Genomic DNA, 10,627 nt, shown 5'->3' on the forward strand with positions numbered 1-10,627 from the left:
TCATCGACTGTGAGTGCTAGCTTATGATCCAGGGACTAGCATGTTAATCACAGGGACTTAGGATCCTACCCGATCCAAGGTTATTACAGATGGTATCAGAGCACATGTTGACTGTAGGACGTGACCCTAGGATTGGATAAAGACACTTCATAGAAATAGGACTTTCTATTTTGTTAAGTTATCGATGCACTTAATGTCTAGTAATTCTTTCCTTACTTATTTTGTATTATGCCTCTAATCTCTACTCTCCAACTTGAAGATGACGAGCTTCAACTACACCACCGCTGAGGACCTCAAGGATATTCGCTTTGGAGCTTGCCTTCTTGACATCGTTGAAGAGTTGAAGTTACATGTACCTTTGATCAAGGGAAGCCTTTTGAAGAGATTCCACAAGGAAGGTTGTTGGGGAGTCAAGGAGGTTCAACATGGACGTGACACCGAGCCGAAGACCGATGACATTGTGATCAACCTCGTTAGCGACTCCATGGAGAAGGGCCTTAGCATTGTCATGCAGGAAGCCTATATGGACATCATTTCACGGAACTGAAGGGCCACTACTCATTTCCCTTTGGAAGGCGCGACGAGAAAGGCGTTCCCATCGAGTTAAGCGAAGAGGGTAGAAAGGTTGTCAAGCGTCAACGACTTCACTTCCAGGACTTAGAGAATCACATCAATACTCTCGAGGAGGAAAGTTGTTTTGAGCTACTAAGGAATGATGAACTATGCGGTCAACTCAAGGAGAAAGACAAGAAGATACAAGAGCTAGAAGAGATGATCAAGGCCCAAGAAGAGGAATTTCAAGCGCAGGACAAGAAGTTCCAGAACCAAGAGAAGAGAGTCCAAAAGAAGAATGAGATGCTTAGTAAGCAAAAGCAGGAGATTGAAAGTAACGAAGTAGAGTTCGAGGCCGATCACAATTTGATTGAGAAGTTGCGTGCTGAGAAGAGGGACTTGCAGGAGAAGAATGAAGAGTTGGCTAAGGAGCTCAAGGAGTACAAGGCAGGATTCTTAGAGGCGGGACTCACATTTGAGATAGTGGAAGAGGAAGTTGATGTAGACGAGGAAGCTAAATAGTTGACCACCATTTATCTATCTTACCGTTTTATCTTCGCTTAGTTGTTGGACCATACCAATCCCTTGTGGCATGGCAATAATAGTTTGATAAAAACCTTTTCATATTTTTATATGGATGTTTTGTGTTTCGATGTTTGATGCATGCATAAGGGTAGATTTTATTCCTTACTTCTCTGTCTATGTCTTACCTTTTATTCCTAAACCTCAGATGCCGCCAAGACGTGAGAATAATGTGCTCCCTCCTGAAATTGCGCAACTCCTGAATACCCAGAATCAGCTGATCCAACTTCTGACTCAGAGTATGCAAAACAACAACAATAACAACAACAACAACCCGCCTCAGCAGGATCGTCTGACTCGGTTCTTAAGGTTGAACCCTCCTACTTTTTCCAGTAGTACTGAGCCGATAGTGGCGGATGACTGGCTTCGCACAATCAACAAGAAGTTGAACACCATCCAGGCTGATGGAGCAGAAAGGGTGCGGTTTGCCGTACATCAACTTGAGGGATCCGCCGCTGAGTGGTGGGATAATTACCAAGTTACTTATCCTGATATAAATGCCATTAGTTGGAACCAGTTTGAGGAAGCCTTTCGTACTGCCCATGTAGCAGCTGAAGCTATATCATTGAAGAGGCGTGAGTTTCCCGACTTGCGTCAAGGGACACGCACCGTGTCTGAGTACGGGGACCTCTTCAATAGTTTGGCACGCTATGCTCCCGATGATGTGTCCACTGATGCAAAAAGGCGGGAGGAGTTCATGAGAGGACTTAATGATGAGATATCAATCCAGCTTGTCGCTATAAGATTCAACAACTATCAAGAGCTCGTTGACAAGGCCGTGATGGTGGAAGCCAAGCAGAAGAGCATAGAAAACCGTAAGAGGAAGTCTACATTCCACAAGCATAATAACTCTGTTCCATACCAGAAGCAGCGTACTTCTTCCCCACCACCCCACCACCATAATGGGTCTTCTGCAAGTAGGCACAATGGCCACAACCATAATGGCCATCGTCATCACAATGGTAACAATCATAATGGCCATAAGCACCGTAATGGAAATGGGGGCAATGGCAACAATGGCAATCACCAGAAGGATATTAGTCAGGTCACATGCTTCAAGTGCCGCAAAACTGGGCATTTTGCTAATGAATGTCCCGAGAGGCTGAAGATTGACAATGGCAATGAGAATGGAAATGGCAATGGTAAGAAACCAAATCCGTTTGTTAAGGCTACGCTGAACTATGTCTCCGTGGAAGAAGCTTATGAAGCACCGGACTCTGTGATTGGTAAGTTTATGCTCAATTCCATTCCAGCAGTTGTTCTTTTTGATACTGGTGCATCACATTCATTCATATCAAGGGTATTCGTGTATAGAAGTAAGATACATGTTGAAACCATTAATACACCCATTAGAATAAGCTCACCTGGAGGGGAATTAGTGTCAAATTTTGGATGTCGTGGGCTGAGCCTAAAGATTGGTGCATATAGTTTCCCCACTAGCCTAATCATCTTGGAATCCCAAGGTTTAGACATAATCTTGGGCATGGATTGGATGGCCGCCTATGAGGGCATCATAGATTGTGCCAAGAGAGTAGTTACACTCACAACTCCAGAAAAGAAACGAATCCGATTCAAGTCAAACTTTGAACTTAAGGGGTCTATGGTGAATTCTCTTAAGGGGGTTAGCATAGAAGGTGTGCCTGTTGTACAAGAGTTTCCCGATGTTTTTCCTGAGGAGTTACCAGGAATGCCACCTGACCGGGACATCGAGTTTCTTATTGATTTGATGCCCGGTACTGGACCCATAGCCAAGAGACCCTATAAGATAGATGTGGAGGAATTGAAAGAACTTAAGAAGCAACTCAGGGAGCAGCTAGGTAAAGGTGTTATCCAACCAAGTTCATCTTCTTGGGGAGCACCCATATTGTTTGTGGAGAAGAAGGATAAAACTAAGAGGTTAGTTGTGGATTATCGATCGCTTAATGAGGTGACAATTAAGAACAAGTATCCTCTACCCAACATCAACGACCTATTCGACCAATTGAAGGGGGCACGAGTATTCTCTAAAATTGATCTTCGATCAGGATATTTTCAATTGAAAATTCGAGGACAAGACATACCCAAAACTGCCTTCACCACAAGGTACGGCTTGTATGAATATACTGTGATGTCGTTTGGTTTAACCAATGCCCCAGCGTATTTCATGACTATGATGAACAAGGTCTTCATGGAATACTTGGACAAGTTTGTAGTCGTATTCATAGACGATATACTCATCTACTCCAAGGATGAGGTAGAGCATGAGAAGCATCTACGCTTAATCATGGAGAAGCTTAGAGAACATAAGTTGTATGCCAAGTTCAGCAAGTGTGAGTTCTGGTTAAACGAAGTGGGGTTCCTTGGTCACATAGTGTCAGCAAATGGAGTTGTCGTGGGTCCAAGTAAAGTAGCATCCGTGACAGAATGGGAGTCACCTAAGAATGTGGGTGAAATCCGGAGTTTCTTAGGACATACAGGGTATTATCGAAGGTTCATTGAAAACTTTTCCAAGATAGCAAAGCCCATGACTGAGTTGTTGAAGAAGGAAAAGAAGTTTGCTTGGACCGATGCGTGCGAAGCTAGTTTTCAAGAGTTGAAGAAACGCCTAGTGACCGCACCAGTTTTATGCCTGCCAGACATTCAGAAGGATTTCCAAGTCTATTGCGACGCTTCTCGTCAAGGACTTGGTTGTGTGCTAATGCAAGAAGGAAAGGTAGTATCATATGCCTCACGTCAACTTAAAAATCATGAAAGGAATTATTTTACACATGACTTAGAATTAGCGTCTGTTGTGCATGCACTTAAAGTATGGAGGCATTATCTCATGGGAAAGCATTGTGATGTGTTCACGGATCACAAGAGTCTGAAATATATATTCACACAGAAGGAGCTGAATATGAGGCAAAGGAGATGGTTAGAACTTATAAAGGATTATGACTTGAGTTTGCAATACCATCCTGGAAAGGCTAATGTTGTAGCTGACGCCTTAAGCCGTAAAGCCTATGTAAATGGACTCATGGCTGGAGAATTGCCAGGGGACTTGTGTGATCAATTTAAAGATCTTAGATTGGAGATGGTTCCAGAAGGATATTTAGCATCAATGGAGGTAAAGCCTACATTGCTAGATAGTATTAGAGAAGCCCAAAAGGAAAACAAGGAAATGGATGAAATAAGAGTAAACATGAGTATAGGCAAGGCAAAAGGATTTCATGAGGATGAACATGGAACACTATGGTTTGAAAGCGTTTGTGTGTGCCCAATGACCCTGAAATTAGGAAGTTAATCTTCCAAGAGGCTCATGACTCGCCATACTCGATACATCCGGGTAACACAAAAATGTACATGGATGTGAAGGAAAGGTTTTGGTGGAGTAACCTGAAGAGAGAGATCGCTGAGTATATTGCCTTATGCGATGTATGCAACAGAGTCAAAGCAGAACATCAAAAACCAGCAGGATTGTTACAACCGTTGCCTGTACCTGATTGGAAATGGGACAAGATAGGCATGAATTTTATCACAGGATTACCCAAGACTCGATCTGGATATGATTCTATATGGGTAGTGGTTGATCATTTAACAAAGGTGGCTCATTTCATACCCGTGAAAACCACATACACAAGCGCTAAGTTAGCTAAGATTTATATGTCCAGAATTGTATGCTTACATGGAGTTCCTAAAGGTATTGTTTCAGATAGAGGTACTCAATTCACATCAAAGTTTTGGCGCCAATTACATGAAACCTTAGGCACCAGACTTGAATTTAGTACAGCGTTTCACCCGCAGACTGATGGTCAGACAAAAACAGTGAATCAGATCCTAGAAGATATGTTGAGAGCTTGTGCTCTAGATTATGGATCCAGTTGGGATGAGAATTTACCGTACGCAGAGTTCTCATATAATAATAGCTATCAATCAAGCATTGAGATGGCTCCATTCGAAGCACTATATGGTAGGAAGTGCAGAACTCCATTGTTATGGGATGGAGTAGGAGAGCGAAGGTTGTTTGGGCCTGACATGATCAAAGAAGCTGAAGAAAAAGTCAGACTTATCCGTGATCGACTGAAAATAGCACAATCCAGACAGAAGAGTTCTGCTGACTCTAAGCGTAGAGAAGTAACTTATGAAATAGGAGACCGGGCATATCTCAGAGTTTCACCACTACGTGGAGTTAAAAGATTTGGAATCAAAGAAAAGTTAGCACCACGTTTTATCGGACCATACAAGATCCTAGCACGCAAAGGAGAAGTTGCATATCAGCTGGAATTGCCAGAAGTGCTATCAGCCGTCCACAATGTGTTCCATGTGTCACAGCTGAAGAAGTGTCACCCAGGAATGGTCGATACACCATTGAGAGATACAGTTCCGCTAGAGGAGGTTCAGTTGGAAAGTGATCTCACTTATGAGGAGAAGCTCGTTAAAGTCCTAGAAACAACTGAAAGGTTTACTCGAACTAAGACCATTAAGTTTTGCAAAGTTCAATGGAATCAGCATTCAGAGGAAGAAGCTACGTGGGAACGTGAAGAAGATTTGAGGACAGAATACCCATACCTATTTGCTAGCCAACCTGAATCTCGAGGACGAGATTCTTCTTAAGGGGGTATGTTTGTAACATCCCAAATTTTAAAATTAAGGATGTTAATAGTTGCATCATATCATCATGGCATACTATTTTAAAATTTACATATTTGGTTTCTAAATTACATCAAAATTTTGCTTAGGGCTGAAATCTAAATAAATGATTTACTTTCGCAGATTTTTATCTGGTTTTTTGTTTTACTCTTTTCAAATTTATAAAGTTCATATGAGATAACAAACAAATAAAAGAATATAAAAAGAAAAGGAATGACCGGATCACACTTACCAAACAAAGCCACCGTCCTCCGCGCACGCGCACGACCGCATCGGCCATATTGGCTTGGCTAGCCAAAGTACGCAGCGGAGCCAACTCTTTACCTTTTGTTTTTTTTCCTTTCTCCTCTAACGATGCTGACAGTTGGGGCCCGCGTATCGTCTTCAACCTCCTGGATGAGTTCGACATGAACACGGGACGAAACAACCGACTCAAATCCCCAGATTTTCGCCCCGATTCCGTTCGAATCTGTGCCCCCTACGCCACGAAAACTCCTCCATATATACTCCTACATCGGCCTCTCTCTTTTTTTCTAAAAATCGCAAACCCTAGACCACCTGAGAGCTCGTTCCGATCTCGCCGGAGTTCCGCCGCCTCGAACTTGAAGTCGAGGTTCCAGGACCCCCTGCCTCCCCTTTTCTCTCCAAGCTTCCTAAATCGTCGATCGCATCCTTCTCACGTCTTTTTCCCTCACACAGGACCGCGGGAACGACTAGACAAGGTCGCCGGAGTTTTGTCGAACTTCATCGTTTTCAGCCGGAGATAGACGTTGTTCGGGACTAGGAGGATCGCTGACGAGGATAGAAAGAGATCATCTACTCGAGCCGCACCTCGCCGTCACCTTCGTCAAGCCAGGAGGCGACCACAGCGACATCGCCATCGACGCCGTCCGTCTTCTTCGTCCTTCACCGGTAACGCCACGACCCTCAGCGCACAACACAGATTACTTTGGCTAAACCGTTAGAGCATCTCCAACAGGCGCGCTAAAACGCGGGCGCGGCATAAAAACTGCCGGTTTGTGGCGCGCGGGAGGAAAATCGGCCCTCCAGCAGGCGCTGCAAACCGCGCGGCGCTGTAAAATTTTTAGGGCGTGGGCGGGTTTGCGCTATCGCGAGCGGCATAGTTTGTGCGCCGGCTACAGCGCGCGGCATCGCTCGTCCACGCGCGAAAAAACCCCCGCGCTGAAACTTCCCCTTCCGCGTCGCCGCCCGAGAGCCCAATCCGAAGTCTCCGCGCGGCCGCCGGCGCAATCCCGATGATGGACGGTCCCTCCGGCAGCCCACCGACTCCTCCCTACTCCGTCCCACCCTCTGCCGCCGCCGCTGCTTCCGCTGCGCCGCCGCCCAATGCGCCAAACCCTAGCGGCGGCGCCGACGGCGGCAACACAACAGGAACTGCGCGCGCTCTTCGTCCCGCCGCGCGGGGCGCTGCACGCAGTCGCAGCCGCCGCGCAGGGTGCCAGCAACGCGCGGGCCGCGCCGAGGAGGGGGAAGGCGTCGTCGACCAAACGGCCGTCCATCGGTGCCGCCTCCGTCGCGCCGCCGAAGAAAGCGAAGGCACCCATCTCCCGCCGGCCGTAGCCGCCTCCTCCTCCGACGAACCAGACGCCTCCTGAAAGGACACAGATGTCGCCTAGAGGGGGGGTGAATATGCGATTTAAAACTTTTACGATATGGGCTTAACAAATGCGGAATAAAACTAGCGTTTACTTTGTCAAGCCCAAAGCCTATATACTATGGTTCACTTATGTGCACCAACAACTTATGCTAAGCAATACAAGCAACTTATATGATAGCAAGATATATAACTTCAAGCACGATGGCTATCACAAAGTAAAGTGCATAAGTAAGGAGCTCGGGTATAGAGATAACCGAGGCACGCGGAGAGACGACGATGTAGCCCGAAGTTCACACTCTTGCGAGTGCTACTCTCCGTTGGAGCGGTGTGGAGGACAAGTCACTCCAAAAGCACGAGGGCCACCGTATTCTCCTCGAGAATTCACACCAAGAGGGATGTCCTCGAACCACTATGTAACCTTAGGGAGGTTACCGAACCCGCACAAAGCTTGGGGCTATCTCCACAACTTAATTGGAGGCTCCCAACAAATTGCCACAAAGGCCTTGCCCTTGAAGAATCTCCACAACTTAATTGGAGTCCCCAAGAACACCACTAAGATGCCACAAAGGCCTTGCCCTTGAAGATTCTCCACAACTTAATTAGAGTCCCCAAGAACACCACTAAGATGCCACAAAGGCCTTGCCCTTGAAGATTCTCCACAACTTAATTGGAGTCCCCAAGAACACCACAAAGATGCCACAAAGGCCTAGAATCCGTCTAGGGTTCCAAGAACCCAAGAGTAACAACTTTCTTGCTTTCACCTCCACGAATCACCGTGAAGAACTCAAACCGATGCACCAAATGCAATGGCAAGAACACCACAAAGATGCTCAAGTCCTTCTCTCTCAAATTCCAACAAAGCTACAAAAGCTATTGAGGGAATAAGAGAGGAAGAACAAAGGAATTCACAAAGAACACCAAGATCAAGATCTAGAGAGTTCCACTCACAAAGAGATGGATTTGATTGGTAGAAATGTAGATCTAGATCTCCTCTCTCTTTTCCCTCAAATGGGGGCAAGAATCATGGAGGGATTTGAGAGATAGTGCAAGCTTCTCTAGTTCAACAATGGAGGAGAGAGAGAGAGTGAGAGAAGCTCCAGCCCAAGGAGGAAGAAGGGGGTATTTATACCCCCCAAGAAAATAGAGCCGTTGGGCAAAACCAGGGCCGGATATTCCGGCCCAAGTTGGGGCCGGATAATCCCCCCCGGATAATCCGGCCTCAGGGACAAAACCTGGTAAAAATCCGGCCAAATGTCCGGCTCCTATCCAGAGCTGCTTTTCTTCTGGTCCTTAGCCGATTTCGAGGGGGCCGGATATTTTGGAAATATCCGGCCCGGAAAATCCGGCCTAGCAAACTGCAGAAACACCAAAACTAAAACGGGCATAACTTTAGCATCCAGACTCCGATTTTGATGATCTTGGGCTTGTTTTGAAGCTAGGAACAGGCTCTACAAGATCATGCAGTAAACCATCATAGTCCAACAAGGGAGGATAGAAACAAATGATGAAAGGTTTGACCTATCTAAAAAAGATATACCGGTAAAACCTCCAATCTCGAAAATGCAACAAGTTGCCCGTGCAAAAACCATTCTTGATGAACTAGAGCTTGTCATGAGAATAAGCACAAGCTATAAATCATCACATGGATAAGATCTAAATAATAACCAAGAAAGATGATGAACCAAACTCGAAAACGCAACAAGTGATCTATGCAAAATCCATTTTCGATGAACTAGAGCTTGTCATGAGAATAAGCACAAGCTCTAAAACATCACATGGATAAGGTCCAAATAACAACCAAGAAAGATGATGCAAGGATTCAAAGGTTTGAGCTCTCTCCGAACGATACGATCGAGTTACTCACTCGAGAGCCCTCTTGATAGTACGGCAACTAAACTACAAACCGGTCTCCAACTACACTATGAGACCGGTGAGAAAGAAACCCTATCAAGAGCAAACCTTATACTTGCGCATTCCACTTGAGCTTGATGACGCCGATCTTGACCTCAACAAGATGGAACGCCTTTCTTTCTTGTGCTTGCTTGACGAAGTCTTGTAGATTTCTCCCCCATAAACCACCATGGGAGAGCTTCTTCTTCGGCGCATCTTCACTTAACCATGACCACCATGTGGATTGCTCCCCCATAATCCACCATGGGAGAGCTTCTTCTTCGGCGCATCTTCACATATCCATGATCACCATATGGATGGCAAGACTCAAGCAAAGGACCTCTTCGAGATGGCTCATCTTGAACTTGCACTTCATTTCTCCATGGCAAGCTTCAAGCTTATGAACTCTTCGAGTTGGCTCATCTTGAACTTGCACTTCATTTCTTCATTCTTCATCATGTTGATGTCTTGAAGTAACTTGAGGGCTCACTTCATCTTCATCTTCAACACATACTTGACACTTGATATCCTTCATCAAATTCTTCTTATTGCAACCTTGAAGCCAACATATGGTTCAAGAATTGCCTATGGACAACTCCTACAAATATAACTCAATGCAAACATTAGTCCATAGGGATTGTCATTAATTACCAAAACCACACATGGGGGTTCCATGCACTTTCAATCTCCCCCATTTTGGTAATTGATGACAATCTTTTTGAGAGGGTTTATATAAGGAATTGAAGTAGCAAGCAAGTTGAATATATAGAGCAAACTCCCCCATAATATATGCGTGTGTGAATGATCTTGACTTTCATTGCATATATTGGCATTCAAAGCCTAGTGGAGTTTCCTCTAACTATTCAACTATGCAAAGCAACAAGATGCAATGCAATAAAGGCACATGCTTAAGCACAAAGCAAAGACATAACCAAATTCCCTTAAACCCTCCAAACTTCTCCCCCATTGGCACCAATTGCCGAAATGGGTGAAAAATTTAGAAGGTCAATATAGTGAGAGTTCCTCCATAGCGTGTGCATTTCTCATAATTAGAGTGGAATCAAATGCACGTATCCAATGACGAATATTCGGAAGGAATCACACTATAGATAGGATCAAAGATTGCAAAAAGATAAAAAAAGTCTAGAAGCTTCAACAAATGAAGCAAGCAACCAAATGAACCACAAAGAAGATACCAAAAGAAAGATAGATATTATGATAAGATCAAGAAGATTACTACTCTAAACAATATGAGGAAGCTCCCCAAGGTTTGTGCACAAGACTAGACAACTTGCATTGGAGTATAAAGTGCACAAACATGGAATCATCACTCCCATAATATCATTAAAAAAAATACCAAGTGAATTAAACTCTAAT

This window comes from Lolium rigidum, chromosome 2, assembly GCF_022539505.1.
Source record: "Lolium rigidum isolate FL_2022 chromosome 2, APGP_CSIRO_Lrig_0.1, whole genome shotgun sequence".
Taxonomy (NCBI): Eukaryota; Viridiplantae; Streptophyta; class Magnoliopsida; order Poales; family Poaceae; genus Lolium; species Lolium rigidum.